Genomic DNA, 19565 nt, shown 5'->3' with positions numbered 1-19565 from the left:
AGTCAATGTTCCTAAAAGATTAGGGAATTAATCAGTTATAGGTGATGGTGTGGAGCTGAGCTTCCTGTGTCTCTTCCTTGGTAGCTTGGCAGTGTAGTGCTTCTCCCAGGACAGCTGTGTATGACGCTATTACTGAGCCACCAAAAAGTCACGAAGGATATTACTTTTCTTTTCTGTTTTAAGTTTTTAGAATCAGTTGATATTTCTTGAAATAGAAAGCAATAATAAATACTTACTTGGTTGAGGAGATACCATGATCATGGAAAGGGTAAGGAGACATTGTGATCTTGGAGAGGTCATTCCTGGGGTGAGGCTCATCCATTACATTCTGGTTAGTGACCCCTGAGATTTCCTCAAATGTGAGAAACTCTGGTGCATCATTGTGGTAATGGGGAAAATACATTTACGCTTTCTCCTTGAAAGAAAGAAAGAAAGGAAGGAAGGAAGGAAGGAAGGAAGGAAGGAAGGAAGGAAGGAAGGAAGGAAGGAAGGAAGGACAAAAGTATGAAAAGTCCCTGCCCCCATGCCCCATTAGACTCACATTAAAGAGAAACTGCTCATGCTCTGTCCTATATCTGAGACCAGATGCTATAGGAGGCAGACTTCTTCACATTCATCCTGTGTACCTGACAATCTTCTCTTTGATAACAATGTTTCTTTGGGATAGTTGGTTAACTGGCAACCTGACACTGTCTATCATCCTTTGGGATAGTTGGTTTTAACTGTCAATGAACACAGTCTAGAATCACCTTGCAAGAGAGTATCAGTAAGTCATTATCTGGATCAATTTGGCCTGTGAGTATGTCTGTGGAAGGTTGCCTTAATTGTGTGAATTTATGTGGGTGTCATCATTTTCTGTTTTGCATCCTAAACAAAGAGAAGTAAGTTGATTACAGATGTGCAGGTGTTTGTTTTTCTCTGTTCTTGAATGTGGATATGATGTTGTTAGCTCTTTTACATTTCTGTTGCATTGGCTTCCCTGCTATGATAGATCATACCCCGGAGTCATGAGTCGAAACAAATTCTTTTCCCCTCAAGTCACTTTTTGTCATGGTATTTTATCACAGTAACAGAAGTCAAATTAGGGTACCCTGGAAAGAAGTAGAGGTTAATTTCTTGAAGATCATATTGGAAGCTTACAGAAATTTAGTCTGTGAAAATAGAGCTACTTAGTCATATTTTCATGTGAGCTACACTGATTTCTGTCAATCTTAGTTTGGTATTTAGTTTGCCATAATGATAAATCTCTGTAGACTTTAGATATTTGATTAGATTAGATTAGATTTCACGTGAAAGTACATTAATATCAGGTCCATCATCCTTAGTTGGTTATAGGTAGCTGACAGATTTTAATGTCATTGGTATTTTAAGTTGCTTTATATGAACTCAAGTTAATCTTCACAAAGTATTATTTAGTTGTAATAAGTAATTATATCTCATAAAGACAGAGAACATATTAATTTCATTGTGGAAACAATCACATTAGAGAAACAATTTTAAAGGAGGGAAGATTTCTTTTGTTCACAGTTTCAAAGGATTCTATCTAAGATTGACTGGAACCAGTATTTCTGAGCCATGGCAGAACATCATGGATTCTAGAGTTTATAGAAGAGGCTCCTCACTTCATGGCAACCAGGGTTGGGGAAGGGGTGTTGTCAGGACAATATTCAACTCTTGAAGACAGACTGCAGTGATCTATTTTGTTTGGTGTGTCTGACCTCCTAAGGATCTTATGACTTCCAGAAACAAAGCCACCAGCTGAGGACCAAATCTTCAGCATAGGAGCCTCTGAGGAATGTTTCATATTCATCCTATAACAGGTAAACTTAGGGAAAGAGTCTTGAAGTAATGTGCCCATGATTTTTCAGTCAGTAAGTGGATGAACCAAATTTGGGGGTCTAGTAGTTTTAAAACAAGGGGGAAAGGGTCTTCGAGTGCCACAGAGACTGTCCTGCCTTCATTGTGCATAGCTCAGTGAGTTAAGGTGTCTGGCAAAACCAATAACCACCAGAGGTATCACAAGCCAGTGGCTTGAGGGCCCATTGTCTCATAAACTCAAAGAACAATACTGATAAAGACCATGACCTAAAGCTACATGGAAACAAAAGAGTTTATTTTAACTTATAGTTTATAGTTCATCCTGAATGGAAGTCAGGACTGGAACTCAAGCAGAAACATAGAAGCAGGCACTGAAGCTGATGACGTGGAGGAACTCTGCTTACTGGCTTTCTCTCAATAGCTTTCTCAGCATACCAGGATCACCTGTTCAGGGATGTCACCACCCAGAATGGCCTGGTCACTCCCATATAAATCATTAATTTAAAAAAATGCACCACAGACTTGCCTACAAACCAATCTGACAGAGACATGTTCCCAATTGAGATTTCCTCTTCCTAGAAGTCTCTAGCTTGTGTCAAATTTATAACAATCCAAACCCCAAACTATCACCATGAACAAAAAAAGACCCCCCAAAAGAATCCTAATTAGCATACTGATGGAAGAAGTAATTATGGTGCTAGAGAGATGGCTTATAAGTTAAGAGCACTGGATACTCTTCATAGACCTGGATTTGATTCCTAGCCCACACAAGGAGGTTTACAACATCCTGTAACTCTAGTTCCAAGGAATCCAACATCCTCTTCTGACCTGGATGGATGCTAGGCACACAAAATGGTGCATAGACATGAAGGCAAAACACCTATACACATAAAATAATTAAAGTTTTGAAAATTAAAAACAGGAGTAATTGTGATGGCAGTGCAATGTGATCCCAGACAATCCTCACCAGCGTGAAATCTGGTGTCCTTGCCTCCAAATATTCTCAAGTCATCCAGGCAACTAAGCTGTTTTCTGTTTTCCTTAGTGGGCTCATTTTGGAAGCTAATCAAAGGCTTCTTTTTCTTCATGAGGAGGGATGAGTCTTACTACTTACCCAGGCTGGTGTTTATGCAAAACAAAGCCCTCACTTCAAAGAGAATAAGAAATACTTTGTTTTGAGCTAAATATGAGGAAACCTGGCATAGAAACAGAGATTCAGATTGCCCCAAATGATATGTTCCAACAGGGGTGTGGTTACATGAACTTTTATGGTCACAGAACAAAAGAAATAGTAAGTCAAGCCATTTACCAATTATGTTGATGAGAACACCAGGCAGATGGGTTATAGCAAAATGGAGAGAAAATGCAGATATTATCTGTTGACGGTCTTAGTTGGGGGCCGGTGGAAGCTAGTGTTCTGTTAATAGATTTCAATGCTTTTACATGAAAGAATGACAGGAGAGATACAGAAGTAGCTGCTAAGGGGACTTAAGATAGCTTAGCTGTGGATCTATAATACGTCAGCACTTCAGAATCATAAAGTTCTAATTATTCAATCAGTCTTATATAATCTTTCAGCTAAGTATGGCTATGTGGGGAATTTTACAATTCCTGTTTTTTGCCAGACATCTTAGAGAACAGATAAAGATAAAGCTGGATAGACAGGAAATCATTCTTTAAGAGGGGGAAATAGTTATTATTGTCATTAAGGAAGTAATACTTGGTCCACATTGCTGTTAGCCATCAAAATCTGGGTGTGGTATGTTTTTTTCTCTGTATATGACATAATATTTACATGGACATGTAAGAAAGGCAATACATATAAAGTTAAAACAATCAAGAAATGCCCTCTGTGTATCAACAATAGCAAACAATGAAGCAAGATTATGAACAAAGTGACAATGCATCAGTGAAGGTGAGACATATTTGCTTGATCTGTTTAGGAGAGCCGTGTGTTGGTGGGTCTGGCTTGTTGATGAGTTGCTGTTTAATCTGGAATATGCAGGGCACTGGCTCGGTCTGGGATGGGGGATGGTCTGGTGGATGAGTCTACAGGTCGATCGGTTCGGGGAGACTTGATTGGAGGAGGTGGGAATGGGGGGGATGGGGGAGGGGGGGGGCGAGAGTGGGAAAGGGAATCTGGTATTATGTTGAACTAAATGATGTTGTAAAATAAATTTACTTAAAAAAAAAAAAAAAAAAAAAAGAAATGCCCTCTGTGTATATCATTATACTCTTTAAATAGACTGATTAAATAGTTATTTTTCTTTCTGTACACAATTATTTATATTTTATGAAATATTTTTATTTGATGTTTGAGCATTTTAACAATTTATTATCTTTTCAGTCTTTTCTTCAGTTGGTTTGGTTTATAATAATATTGTTAAGTAGAGAGGCTAGATCTAATTTTAAGAAAGATTAATCTTTAATATTCAAATCATTATAACTATTACTAATAATTAATAATTTATTCCATTATTTTTATATTACATCAGATATATATTAGGAGGAGTAAATATGTACTTACATTGCAGAAAAAATTCAATAATACTATAGTATAACTTAAATTTCTTCTGAAAAATGTATTTTTTTCAAATATTTTTAGTTACAGGAATATATATCCAGACTTGATAGAAATCAAGATTTCACAGACTTGTGAATATAAACCAAAGCATGTTCCTTTATTTTACAATCAGAATAGAAAACTAGATTCTAATAAGAGTTATTTTGTAATATTACCAATCTATATTAGTCACTTGTAGCTAGAGTTTTCCTGGTTCTGCCTGGCCCAAAGTCAGGACAAATCTCTCTCACCTGCCAGTCCCCCAGTCAGTCAGACCCAACTGAGTAAACACACAGAGACTTATGTTGCTTACAAACTGTATGGCTGCAGCAGGCTTCTTGTTATCTAGTTCTTATATCTTAAATTAACCCATTTCTATTCATCTATAAGTTGTCATGTGGCTCGTGGCTTAGCAGTACTTACATCTTGCTTTTCATGGCAGCAGCTGGCAGCATCTCTCTGCCTCAGCCTTCCACTTCCCAGAATTCTCTTCTCTCCTTGTCCCTCCTATACTTCCTGCCTGGCTACTGGCCAATCAGTGTTTTATTTATTAACCAATCAGAGCAACACACTTAACATACAAAACATCCCACAGCAGTCACTGAAACATATGAGTATTGTTTAGTATTTTTAAGTCCCAGTTAACTGAACTAGGAGATACCTTGAAATCTCATCTAATCAAGAAACCTGGGATCTGGAGGCATAATTTCTTAGGTTAAAAAGACACTTCTTGAATCTGCAGAGAAGCCGGGCGGTGGTGCTGCACGCCTTCCACGCCTTTAATCCCAGCACTCGGGAGGCAGAGGCAGGCAGATCTCTGTGAGTTCGAGGCCAGCCTGGTCTCCAAAGCGAGTTCCAGGAAAGGCACAAAGCTACACAGAGTAACCCTGTCTCGAAAAAACAAAAAATAAAAAATAAAAAAATAAATCTGCAGAGACAACTGAACCAAGCTCATAGGAACACAAGAACTTTAGACTGACAGCTCTAGAACCTGCATGGGACCAGACTAGATCCTCTGTATATGGAGAGACAGTTAGTTGTGTAGCTGGGTCTGTTTGAGGGGCCCCTGGCAGTGTGACAAGGATCTATCCCTGGTGTGTGAGCTGACTTTCTGGATCCTATTACCTATGGTTGGACACCTTGCTCATCCTTGAGGCAGCGGGGAAGGGCTGGGTCCTGCCTCAACTGAATGTACCAGACTTTGCTGTCCCCCCAAAGGGGATAACTTACCCTGTTGGAGGAGGGGATGAGGAGTGGAGGGGGGGGTTAGGTTGGAGTGGGATAGGGATGGGGGATCCAGAGGAGGGATGAGAGTGGGAATCTGTGGTTGATATGTAAAATGAATAAAATAATCTTTTAAATAAAAAAGACTCTTCTTTTAAAAAAATAATATTTTTATATGCCACTTTCTTGTTTTGTTTTGTTTAGATATCCTTTGTTTTGGGTTTTTTTTTTTTTTTTTTTGGATGTATTTTAACTATACAGTCCAGGCTAGCCCACAACTCAATTACATAATCCTGGAATATCTTAACTTTCAGCCACCCTCTTGCTTCAGCCTCCTCAGTGCTGGAATTATAGACATCATCCATCCCATCATGCTGGACTAACCCTTCTAAAGTTTTGTTTTTCTTAGTAGTGGAAGACTTAATCTGCCCTAAACTACGTAGTATAGTACCTAAACCTGTGGCTCCAACATTGGCTGATCGTTATAAACATGCACTGGATATTATTGCCATTGAAGACTATTTGTATATAACTTGAATAAAAGGACTCCACTCAAAAGTTTTAGTTATTTCTAATGAGATCGATGCCATCAACATTGATCTAAAAGTCGGCAGAAATCTGTGCATACCCTATACTTCCCAGAGCTTCTGAAAAGTCTGTCAAGTGATTGCTATAATTCAGAGTTTGTATAATGAAAATATGACTATGTTCTGTACTGTGGGATGTCTAGACTTGGCGGATGGTCATCAGGACATCTGTTGTTATAGGAAATGCAGGCAACTGTAATAGACTCATCTGTCTATCTAGGAATTTGCTGTATTTTGGCATTTCCGGTCTCAATATCAGCATAACCTACTTGGTTGGAAACCTAGTTGTTTCCTTGTTTTAAGTAGGAAGAGATTCTACTACTTTGGATATTGGAATTTGAGGGAAAATAGAGATATATTCAAGAAGAGTACGTACTAAAATATTTAAAATTCATTTTTGTTAATTAAAAACTTAATTTTAAAAATCCAAATTATATTGAATAGTGGAATAATTGCATTATAAAAGTAATAAAAATTTAGAATTTTTAACATGATGACTTGATTTAAGTAAGTTGGAAGTTATGACAAATGTGCAATTAATACGAGAATATATTATCATCCCCACTTAATTTCATCAAAACTAAGATAAGAATTATGTTAATCCTTATTCAGACTTTGTTTAGGCATCTGTGTTGTTGATACTTCCTGGGTACAGCTTCCCTGACATTTCTAAGAAACAGAATATTACAGCAGACTTCTTGTTTTTCTGGCTCTTACAATCTTTCTATCCCCTCTTCTTCAGTATTTCTGAAGTCTTAAGTGCAGGAGTTGTGTTCTAGGTGCACCAGTTAAAATGCTGACAAGGGAGGTGTAAAATTTATGGGTCCGGATCCAAGACAAAGAACTAGAGGCAACTAAGGAATGCTGACAGTAGGAGAAAGAGTTTTCCCCAGGGAAGAGTGCAGCAATTACTTATGCAACACCAAGTGGTCAGCCCTGAAATTATACACACCCAGTAACACTGCACAGACTGAGGAGGATGTATTTAGGTATTAATACATACATACACACACCACCACCACCACCACCACCACCAAAAACAATAACAACGAGACCATGAATTTGAGAAAAGAGCAGTGAGAGATACATGGAAGATGCTGGAGGGAAGAGGAGGAGGAGGAAATGAAATGCAATTGTACTTTAATTTAAAAAAAAAAATATAGTTTAAAGAAAATTGTGTTAACCATTTAGGAATATTTAACAAAATACTTCAAAATATTTTAGATAAATTTTTAGATGTCTGAGTATAAAATGATTTAAAAATCATACTAGGAAAGAATGACATTTAGTAGCAACATTTTCAGAGGAATTTTTAGTCCAATTACTTGGTGTAGTGAGTTTTTAATATAGTCTGCTATGCATGCCATCCATTTTCTTTTAACTTGATTACTTTTTAAACTCCATACATGGACATTACATCTACATCATTCCCACTCCTCCCTCCCCAGATCCAGCTACTTCAGTGTCCTCCTTCTCCCTCCCAAATTCATGACCCTTGCACGCACACACACACACACACACACACACACACACACACACACACACATATACACAACTTATTAAATGTGCTTAGCATTCTGCAAATGTATGTGTGGCCAAGGCTGAATACTTGAGCCTGGACAACCTGTTGTGGACCTTCCCAAGGAGGCACTGATTCTCTCTCTTCAGCAGCTATTGACCTATTCAGTAACTCTTCATATAGAGATAAGAACATATAGTATTTCCAATGTCCACACTGGCATATTAACTAGTCATTAAGCTAGTCTTGTTCAGGCAAATATATTGTAGAGATTTAATGTATGCATTTTCCCTATCATGTCTAAGATACACCATCTAGCAAAAGGCATACTGGACCTCTGGCTCTGACAGTCTTTCCCCTCTTCCATCAATTTTCTTGATCCTTAGATACAGGGATTGTGATGCAGATGTGTCAATAGGAATTGGGTATTTCACAGTCTCTTATTCTCTATATATTTTCATCAATTGTGTATCTCTGCATTGCTCTCCATGTGATGCACAAAGAAGCTTCTTCGATAAGGGGCAAGAGCTATAGTTACATATGGGTATAAAGATACACATTTTGAGTTATACAGTTAGAAATTGTAATGGTTTAGGAGAATGGCAATAATAAGTTTCCTTCCACATTTATGACCTCCCTAGCCATGGGTAGTAGTCTAGGTTTATAGTCCAGGAAGGAGTTACATTCTATCCAATGGGTATTGAGTCCAATTAGATAGATATATAATCAGTTGCCCCAGATAAAAGTGTCACTATTGTACCACTGGGAATATTTTATCTATCTGGTCCTTGTTGGGCTTTGTAGGCTTTACATCTAGGGAATTCCAACCATTCCCTTGGAGGCTTACTTAACAACTTCTGATAGAATGAGAGCCAGACCCTGGGGAAGAGGTTTGCAGGTCAGCTCCAGCTTGATTCCTTTCAGTGCTATTTCCAAAGCACGTGGTTTATTCAACAATAGGGTCTAACCTTCAAGTCCTGAAAGGCAATGATGATAGTCCATATTACTTTGTGATTTTTTTGTATTCCTTCAACCAAGTAAATGACTGAGAGAGAATCTATGCAAAATAATGTTACACAAGTCAGCAAACACACTACTGGCTACATATTCTTGAGAGTCCTGGGCAATATCATTCCATATTTCAAAATAGGTTAAGCCAAGCTGTGCTCTGCTGGGTACTACTCATGTATGCAGGTCTCTACGTGAAGAAAAGCAGTGGGATTGAAGTATGCAGCACTGGGAAGCTTCAAAGGGAAGTGGAATTATTGTGGCTCTTGTAAGATGATTAAGAGTTTTGTTATGCATGGTCAGCCTCTGGGCCAAGTGTTTCCAGGTTCTTAGCCTCTTATTCAAGGAACTGAATTTAAGATCCACACAGATTGTAAGGAGCCAAGGAAAGTTTATTCAAGAGCAAAGCTGTAGTGCAGGTAAGAAGGAAAGATGCTGTTAAGAATGACAGTGGCCACAATACCATAAGAATAAGAGTGCACAAGGGCTCTGATAATTGCTTGGAGCTTCCTTCTCTGTTGTACAAGAGAAGAAGGAGTTTGTTTACTAGTTTGGGTGGTTTTCTATTTCAATTGATAGTTCTCAAGCTATATAACCTGCTTTCTGCTATATATGTCTCTTTCTTTAACACATCAATCATATAAATTCTGTGATGTTTTGAATGAGATCCCACTCATATTCTTGAGCATTTGAACACTATGTCTCCAGTTGGTGGTACTGTGTGAGTAGGTTTTGGAATTGTGGCCTTGCTTGAGGAGGTATGTCACTAGAGGTGGGCTTTGAAATTTTAAACATCATGCTCCCTTCCAAGTTCACTCTTTCTGCTTCCTCTTTGCAGTTGAAGATGTGAGCCCTCAGCTCACAGCTGTCACCTGCCAATTGCAGACATGACACTTACTGCTTCTGCTCACATTTCCTTGATGTTATGGGGATGAACTCTTATTCCTCTGAAGCCACAAGCTCCAAATAAACCCTTCTGTTTACAAGTTGCTCTGGTCATGGTGTAGAAAAAGCATCTAAGACTAATGTCTGATTACACACACACATAAGATAGTAAATTGGTGATTATCCCTAAAATTTCATTTAGAGGACATTTTGTCTTATTATGAATGAACCCAAACTAGTTAAGAATGGATTGTACCCTGATATATTGGGAATAGGATTAAATAGATTCTCTGTGTGTTTGGTAGTACTTAGAGGAAGGGAAACTTATTCCATTGTTTAGAGTAGCAGTTGCGATAGTTGGATGCATATGGAAGTTTAAGGCTGCTAACAGTTTGCTGGATGCAGGGTGTGTGTATCCATAGTATGTGCAGGTAAAGGTCTTGGACTCCTGTGTGCACTATTAGAACAGAAGAATGTGCATAATCTAAAGCAAGTGGAGTCCCAAGTTAGTAACCTATTTCCTGCTTCAGTTTGACAAGGAGAGAAGAGTGTATTGAGCTAGAAAAAGGCCTTAATAAAATATAAAAACTTTTATGCAAACACACTTTCAGTCTTCTTCGAGGATGACAACTCTGTGGCCATGCTATAGAGATGTGAGCTAAGGGATGTTGAGGCTATAGGGATCCGGAGATTATTGAAAAGAAACTATGAAAGAAAAAAGTGAATGACCATTTAATGCTAATTTTGCAAACATTTTGAGTATTTAATGTCTCTTATATAATTTTCATCTGAAAATTAGGATGCTCTACATTGAGCTCAGCCATTAATTATCTATGAGGCCTTAAATAAATCACTTTCTCTCTCTGCACCTGAGACTCTAATATGTAAATGAAAGACTAGGGTTATCCTTGTTTGCCTGAGGATAGCCATATGCCCAGTACACACTTAAACTTCTACACTTAATTTTTATTGCTGCCATAGATGGGACAGGTGTTTGCTCACAAGCGTAAACAAACATGCGAAGAATATTGTGTATGTTATAGTGTGTGTTCACATGTATGTCATGTTGCCTAACAAATTTGTTACATTTTGAAATAACCAATAAAGTGCCTCCATCTTCAAATCTGTAAAATGCAGGTACTAATTATTCTTGACTTGCAGGTTTTGACACACAAACAGCTCTTACTTCAAAGAGCATAAAAGATCATTTTTCTGGAGCCAAAGATGAGTGACTATAGCCTGGGACACAGACTTAGATTATCCTAAATTCCATCTTCAAATATGGAAGCAGTGTGTAGAATTGTTTGTTGTAACAGAACAAAGGAAATCAGAAATTGAGACTCTTTTCGAATGCACTACTGGAAACATTAGTAGGGGATTGAGTCAAAGTAGTAAGCCTCTCATACAGGCCTCCAATGCCATCTGATGACGCAGCCTTTTGATTCATTAAAAACTAGGGTTTTGTTAAGTTAATAGATTGCAAAATGTTTTATCTGTCCGTCATAGTCATGGCATATAACTATGTACATATGACACAGTGGAAGGAATGGCTACTTCAAGGGTTAAGGGCAGTCCAAGATAATTATGATTAGGCTCTGGACCTACAACATCCATCCTTTCAAGAATCACTGAATTTCTAACCAGTATTCAGCCTTGAAGAAACTTGAGTGGAAGGTGTGGTTCTTCCTAGGACCTTTTGTTCACAGTTACTACTACAAAGATGAAATGTTTAAGATATATGGAAAATGCTTCACAAATGTCAGGCACAGGCATTGCTTTCTTAGTTCCCACTTACATGAATCATAAACTAAGCCCCAAAATGTAGGAGTTTGTGTGATTTTTCTTCACTACCATTTTCCCAGAACCTACAACTCGGTTGCTTACTATACTTGCTGAGTTTGTGAATGGGCCACTGTGTAGTATTTTGTAGGCAAGTATTTGGGATAGAAAAAGAAACAATAAATGCTTAGATCTGACTCTTATGGGATTACCCATTTAAACACACTAGTAAAGGTCAGTTGGAATTAGTGGGAAATATACTTTTCCTTCCTCTCTCCTCTTCCATCTTTCTTTTTTTTCTTTCGAATACAGATAATATGAAATTTGAAAAAATAATATCCTCTTTTTCTAATAAAGTCTTTCAGAAATGATTAGTCATAAACATCTGTAGTAGTTTGTATATAATTGGCCATCATAATCTCATAGGGAGTGGCATTATTAGGAGGTGTAGCCTTGTTGGAGTAGGTGTGGTCTTGTTGGAGGAAGTGTGTCACTATTGGGGCAGGCTTTGAGGTCTCTTTTGCTCCAGTTCTGTTCAGTGTGACAGACAGTTGACTTCCTGTTGCCTGCAAGATGTAGGACTCTCAGCTATTACTCCAGCACTACATCTGCCTACATGCTGCCATGCTCCCCACCATGATGATAATGGACTGAACCTCTGAAACTATAAGCAATCCACCCCAATTAAATGTTTTGTTTTATAAGCATTTCTGTTGTTATGGTGTTTCTTCAGTTCACTAGAAAACCTAACTAAAACATTATCTTAAAAGCTGAAAATTACATGATTTTTCAAATATGATTAAACTAGGCATTTCTCTTACAGAATGTTGTCTATGCACCTTCTTTGTTCATCCTGGGAAATAAAGAAAATGACAGCCTTAGTGGAGACCTTTACTAGGGATTGGAAAAGGCAGAGTTAGGACAAACAAGGAATAATAACAATAACAATAATAATAATAATAATAATAATAATAATAATAATAATACCCCCTCATAAAACCAGCTGTGTTTTTCCTTTTCCCTGCTGCTCTTTGCTTAGACATTCCCAGGGAAGCATGAGACCATGGATAGAGATTGCTGTTAGAAGGCTTAAGAAACACAGGTCTAAGTAGAAGAGAGAATAGGGTTAAAGTGACAAGCCTAGCTTTTGTGGGAACTGGTACCAGTCTTAGAAGACAGGGTATAAGAAACCAGTCACTGAGGGCAACTCAATGAGTGGACAAATTCACCCATGGTCACATCCTGTTACTCAGAGGCTGTTTTCATTACAACAGCTTTCTATGAACCTGCAGAGCTGTCTAACTGGCCATTTATCAGTAACTATGCTGCAATAATCTTTTAAACCACAAGGGCAGGAAAAGCCAAGCTTAAACTCTGCTATCATCAACCCCCAGCATTGCTCATGGTGTTCATTGATGTTTAAAAGGGATGCTCTTTTTACAATGTGCACAATGCATAAGACTTTTCTTAGAATCTGTTTAAATTATTCTTAGTCAAAAGTATGTCACGTAATAGTCTTTTTCCCCAAATGAAGATTTTACTCAGTGGCACACAGCCTATGTCATTAAGTCTTAAATTAAAGAACTGGAAACAGTTAATATTTTCATTTCTTCTGGTTCTATTCTATTGTGTCTTCATTTGGGGAAAGGATATTTAATGTTCTCAAGGAATCATTTGAGTAATATTATCATGATAAGAATTTGGAAATCTTATTTTCTTTAAACCGTGTGATTGTGTACTAAATAAGGTGGGAGAAAAGCCTTTTTTCTCTCTCTCTTTCTCTTTTTCCACCCAATGCAGAGGGTGCTATGAAGTTGAGATAGTGGAGATTCGATTCGTGTCTGCTGGGCTGGCACTCATTTACATTTATTTGGTCTGTAAGACTGAAATCAGATCATGGAGGCTCCCTACCTGGAAATGTGCTATTTGTTATCCAAATAGCTTTTAGATATGAGTAAGATGCTCCCATTATCATTGTGTGAGGCTGATCCATCAGAGTTTGGCTTCTCTAGCAGACTCAAAGTTGCTCCTCTTTGTGTGGATGTTGGTGGTAGTTGGGCAGGGAACTTTGTTCTGTAATGTCTCAGCTAGTAACAACACAGGAGAATTGTAATAAACAGAGCTACATTTTGTGTGTGGTCAATAAAAAACTCTTTTGTTGATAAGGAATTATGAAAGAAAAGGGCACAGAATTCATAAACATTGCAGGAGGTTGTTCATACTATACAAAACTCAAACAGCAAAATACCAAATAGGGGAGTACTTATATTCCATTCTTCTTTCTGAGATATGTTGTGTTGTTGATTTACAAGAAATCTTAGCTTTTGGTTAGCAGGTGTCAGACACACAGCTTCTTTTTGAGGCAGCTTCATAAACACAATTTGTCTAAACTTTGCGAACAGAAACTTATGTATCTACCAATAGTTGTGGTGTCACATAAGGCCCTTGCTCACAAGACTACAGTTGGATTTATTGTCTTAAGCAAGGAAAGGGGGCTTTCCAAGAAGGAGCAAAACAGACACAATGAGCCTCTGTAAACAAGAACAGTGAAGACACTCCTGACCCATGAAAAGCTGGTGGCTATTTTCACAACTACTATAAATAAATGCTTCTTCTCTCATTAAAGAAATCCAAATCCTAGGTAGAAAAGTCCAGCTAGCAGAGACCAGATTTTTGACTGTGCTCTACTGTAAAGCTATGGAAAGAATGACTATCTATGTTTAGAATCCATAAAAAGAGGCACTATGTTCTTATATCACTATTCCAGTGGGTATTTGTTCTCAAACAAGAAGGCTGTTGGTATTCTGTAGACCCCTCAGATGACAAAACCTCACTATTATCTTACTATATTTTAAAATAAGAGATTATTAACATTTTGATTAAAAACATAAATATGAACATCTCTGTTCTTGCCATTTGTTATGCTTTTCTGTAACTTCCTATTTTCCTTTTATATTTAATAAAAAGAACATTGATGAGATTTTCATCTACTGCATCAATAGCTCAGAGATGTAGACAAATTTCTAAATGGTCTTATTAAATAAAAAACACAGAGCCAAATATATGGCTGAAAGCCTTAGAGAGATCAGCAAAATAGGGAAAGCCACCAGCCCAACTCTACAGCTTGCAAATGCCAGTTACTTCCTGCCTACCACACACATATGCCTTGCTGTTCTGCCACCTGATTTGCTCTCTGTTCATCTACATCACTTCCACTTCCTACACAGTCTGTCACTTTCTGTCTATCTGTACAGACCCCTGGACCTCCATGGTTAACCAGTGTTGGAATTAAGACATGTGCCACCACACCTGGCTCTGTTTCCAGTATGGCCTTGAACACACAGAGATCCTGCCTGCTAAGTGATAGGACTAAGGGCGTGTGCTACCACTGCCTGACTTCTTTGTTTACTTATAATTGCTGGCCTTTTTCCTCTGGTCTCCAGGCAAGCTTTATTTATTAAAGCACAAAGAAAACATCACGACACAGAGATCTAAAGTACTTTACCTGTTTAACCTCTCTATTTTAATTCAAAGCTCCATAAATATTCAGTTCATTTCAAAATGGATGACAGGTGTTCCTCAATATCTGAGGAGATAGGCTCTGTAACTCCCTCATATATACCCACAGCTGAGGATGCTTAATTCTGTGCATTGATGGTGTAGTGTTAATACATAATTCATGTACAGCTTTTCATATAATATAAATCATCTCTGGATTTCTTATACACATAATACAATTTAAATTCAATGAAATACTTGTTACAGTGTATTGTTTAGGAAAGAGTGACAAAATATTGTGTGCACATACTCAATGCAGATGCAATGTTTTTTTCTTAAATATTTTGAACTGCAGTTGGTGGTGTCTGGCACAGAAGTGAAGCCATGGATACCAAAACTGACTACATTCTGAGTCCTGGAAGACGCTACTGTAGGTTTCCCAATGGTCATTATTAGACTCCTTCCTCTCTGAACATTTTGATACCCATCCTTCTTAGAATGTTTTGCAGATAGGATTTTATGTAACCAGGTACAAGTTCAAAATACATATTCAGAATCATCAGGGAAGCTTTGGGAAGGTCTTTGTTTCCAAAACTAAAGAAGAAACAAAGCAGAAGTAGATGCCTCTCACTTTCCTTTACCTTGAACACAGAAGTAGCTCCAAGGGCTGAAGTGAAAGCTCAAGAGCTAAGTTGTACCAGTCCTGAAATCTTGGCAACTGTTGAGGCTAGTCAGTTCCATCTAGACTCAGGCTTCTTGACATAGAATAAAGCCAACTTTTTGTGTCTTTGAGTCCTTTGTTGGTCAAGTATGCTGTCATTTGCAGTGCATGTCCAGGTGATGCAATGATTCAGTCACTTCCATCATTCACTATTGGTGGAAGTATTAAGGCAACTCCACATAGTTAAAAGGGAGGTTTATTTTGTGGGGTAACTTAAAAGGGATAGGTTACAGGGTCCGGGAAAGGTGTAGTCCAGGCTAGCGGTGTTCTCTGGAGAACTCTGATCTACCTCCAGTGTCCAGCACATCTGGATCTCTGGTCTTAAGGGCTCCTCTCTCAGCCCCGCCACATAGGCATTACCAGAAGCCTCAATGAGGGTAGTACTTCCAGGTCAAAGCTGGAACAGCTCCCCACTACAATTCACCTTTGTATGTTTCACATAACAATGCCTCCAGTGGTACTGAGTGTGAACTTTGGCCACGTACCATGAAACTGAGGGCAACCCATGCTTTCAAAGAAAAAAGACTGTGTAGAATATGTAATCAGCAGTTTTCTTAGTTATTTTTTGATTTCTCTGAAGAGGCATCATGACCAAGGCAACAAATAAAAAAAAAAGTATTTTATTTCAGGGGCTAATGGCTCCAGATGGTTAGAGTTTATGATCATCATGGTGGGGAGCATTGGAACAGACAGCAATCATTGTGCTGGAGCAGTAGGTAAAAGCTTGCTTCCTAGTCTGAAAGTTGGAGGCAGAGAGGGGGCAGGCGTGGAGAGGGGAAAGGGAGAGGGAGGGAGATTGGATCTGGCCTGCGCTATTGAAACCTTATAGCCCATCCCCATTGATATACCTCCTTTGACAAAGCCACACCTTCTCATCCTTCCCAAACAGTCCACCAACTGGGAAACAAGCATTCAAATATATGAGCTTACAGAGGCCATTGTCAGTTAGCTTACAAGAGTGGTGTTTGGTAGAAAAAAGAAGTATGTTCACTAAACTTTGAAAACATAAAATTAGGATGTAAATTAATTTTAGATTGCATTTTGTAAAACAGAATAATCTGGTGAAAGTTGTGGTCTATTGAATAAGATGGCACAAATGCTTAGTGCATTAGATAAAGTTGTGATTTATAATGAACAATGAGAATGATGTTTATTATATAGGGCCCTCTATATAGTAGTGTCATTTTTAAATTGGTATGAATTGATATGTGCATATGTACATAGATATGAAACCAATATTATATTTCTAATTCAGCTTTTCTTCATCCTGGCTATATTACATTTTGTTCCATGATTATTTATTGTGGAGGGCTGTCTTTGTTCCCCCTACAGAATATTTAGAAATATCTTTAGCCTCTCACCACCTGAGAAATACCTGCCTACATTCAGTTTATCGAATCAGCACCCTGAGGTATAAAACCCAAAAGTTTTTATGGGTGAGTGAGCCAAAACCCACTCTCCCACCATTGAAGATCCCTGGCCAAGAAGACCTGTGCAAAGTTATTCAAGAAGTATGACAAAGTTAAACTTAAGATCTTTCCCACTTGCTTCCCCCTCTTGCTTGTTTTGTTTTGTTTGCCCCATTGGAGAATTTGAACATGAAGACTGAGATTGTCTAGTTACTATCCCACTTCAACTCAGACAGGTGTATACAGAGAGAATTTAAAACATGCATTTTCCCACTATAAAATCAAAGCACCCTCCCTATATAAGACATCTGAGAACAACTAGAGTAAGGGGTCATTTCTTCTCATTCATTGTCTTTCTCATGCTATCTGTTGCTAGACTACCTGGGGTCAAGTTTATTCCAAATTAGAGAAATTTAAGCAACTATATGCAGTAGAGTGCAACTCTAAGGTTAACTTAGCTTTGGCTTGTCTTGACTATATTCCAGTTCAGGAAAAACATTTCTTTTTCTGTATAGGGCAAAACAAATATTGCAAGTTTTGTGGAACATATGGTCTCTGTCACAGCTACCCAGCTTGTCTACAGCTGGCAGGCAACCTTTGATAATGCGTGAATGAATGAGTGCATCCCTGTCCTAATGAAACCTTGTTTACAAAACCAAGTTAGACTTAGCCCATGGGCCACAGTTTGCCAATGCCTGCTTTAGCTTATTTATTTAACCTTGTTTATTTAGCAAATCTTTCTTCTACCTTTTCTTGAATTCAAATTGTAGCCCACAATCTCAGAAGGACAGGATATATGACTTCCTTTTATTTAACTTAAACTAACGTCTAAATTCTGGTGAGTCACAGAAACTACAGCTCAGGAAACTCAGATTTGTTGAAGTTTATATTCACAATCAGTTTACCATTATGTTATCAATCTTAAAGCTCTATTTACTGAAGTTGTTTGCTAAAGATAGTGAAAATATATATCAGTTCAACGCTATGTAACCTTATTTTTAACCCTTGGCTAGCTTCAAATTTTCAAAAGCTCTGCCTCAGCCTTTTAAGTCCTAGGAATATAAAAGTGTTATTCCAGAGTCAGTGTGTGTGTGTGTGTGTGTGTGTGTGTGTGTGTGTGTGTATGTGTGTGTGTGTGTGTGTGTGTGTGTGATATGAATGCACAGTGCACCTGTGGTGCTGAACTCAGAAATTCACACAAACTAGGCACATGCTATCTACTGAGCTATACCCCAGCCTCTTTCAAATACAGACCAATCAGTAGGTATTTGATCTAATACACTCATGGCCAGGCACCTCATAACTAAAGATATCTCCTACATATGAGAGCCCACAGAAATTATTAAACAATCCTGACCAAAGGCTCCCTTTTTCTTCCCATGGCAACCCTAGTTAAGTCCTTGCCTGAAGCACCTCGTCTGTCTCCGGAACAGAACTGGTGTTTGCCACACAGAGGCTTTGCTTGAGGTGCCCCTGCCTCTTGAGAGCTGTGACAACAATGATTACCCTTCTCATTTCCTGATCTGCTGACCTTCTCCTATCAAAATAAGAAAAAGAATATAGATATAATAAAACCTATATTAAAACTTGAAATGCACTGTAGACTAACAAGCAAAAACAGGAATGAATACCTGTGAGCAGTTAAAGCACAGAACCAGGTAGCTGTTCCTTCACTCTGATGCCGGGTATGCAGGGCCTTCTAAACACACACACACACACACACACACACACACACACACACACACACACACACCTACTTCTGGAAGGACATCCTAGGGATTAAAAGGCGAGGGCAGGAAGAGTGAAATTTTGGAGACAGCCCTGGGTTTGCAAAAGAAAAAAGCCATGTAGTATTATGATATATTTTCCATCATCTTTAGGAACCAATGTGCCCAGGTTGGAGTAGTCTTATCAACATCATTAAAACATGGTTGTTGCACTTTTCTGCTCACACTGCAAGTTCTCATGGCCCCTGCTGTCTAGCTACACCTGGATTGCTTGTAGTGCGTGGTCAAAAAGGAAAAATCCTCACAGCACAATGAAGATGTACAAGGTACTTAAGATTGCATTATACCCAAGTAAGTTTTTCTAGAAGTCTCAAGTCTTGCATTTGACCCAGAAGTGACAGTCAAGGCTGAGTTCCTTTTCAAATCCCAACTACAAAGCAAGTTACCAATGATCCCCACCATCAGAACTTCCAGATTGTCCTAGGACTCTGAAGTTCCAGATCTTCTCAGCTGGAGAGACTGACATGGACATAGGACTCTTTTCCTAAATATTCCATGTTCTTAAAATCTTGTTTTCCTCTGGCTTAAGTCTCTCATCCAGCCTACAAGAAACATGAATTTCTCAAGTCAAGGGTAAGGTTGGATGGGAAAACTCACCCTTTCCAACTTTGCATTCTTTCCCATATATTTTTTGGTCTGTGAACTTTCTGCCCTGTGTCCCCTAGGACTGCAAATTTAGTAATTCAAAACCAAGGCTTTTGAAATTCCTAACTCTTTTTGCTCATGCCACTGTTTCAGCAACAATATCCAAAACTATATTTTAGTGC

General features: G+C 38.3%; 1 pseudogene; it reads left to right on the top strand.

Moving 5' to 3' along the window:
* Positions 1–228: 228 nt before the first annotated feature.
* Positions 229–418, top strand: LOC114696307 (annotated as a pseudogene).
* Positions 419–19565: the final 19147 nt, after the last annotated feature.

The sequence above is a fragment of the Peromyscus leucopus genome, chromosome 2 (genome assembly GCF_004664715.2).
Source record: "Peromyscus leucopus breed LL Stock chromosome 2, UCI_PerLeu_2.1, whole genome shotgun sequence".
Classification (NCBI taxonomy): Eukaryota; Metazoa; Chordata; class Mammalia; order Rodentia; family Cricetidae; genus Peromyscus; species Peromyscus leucopus.
The sequence above is the reverse complement of the archived record's forward strand: the minus strand, read 5'-3'. Positions and strand labels throughout refer to the sequence as shown.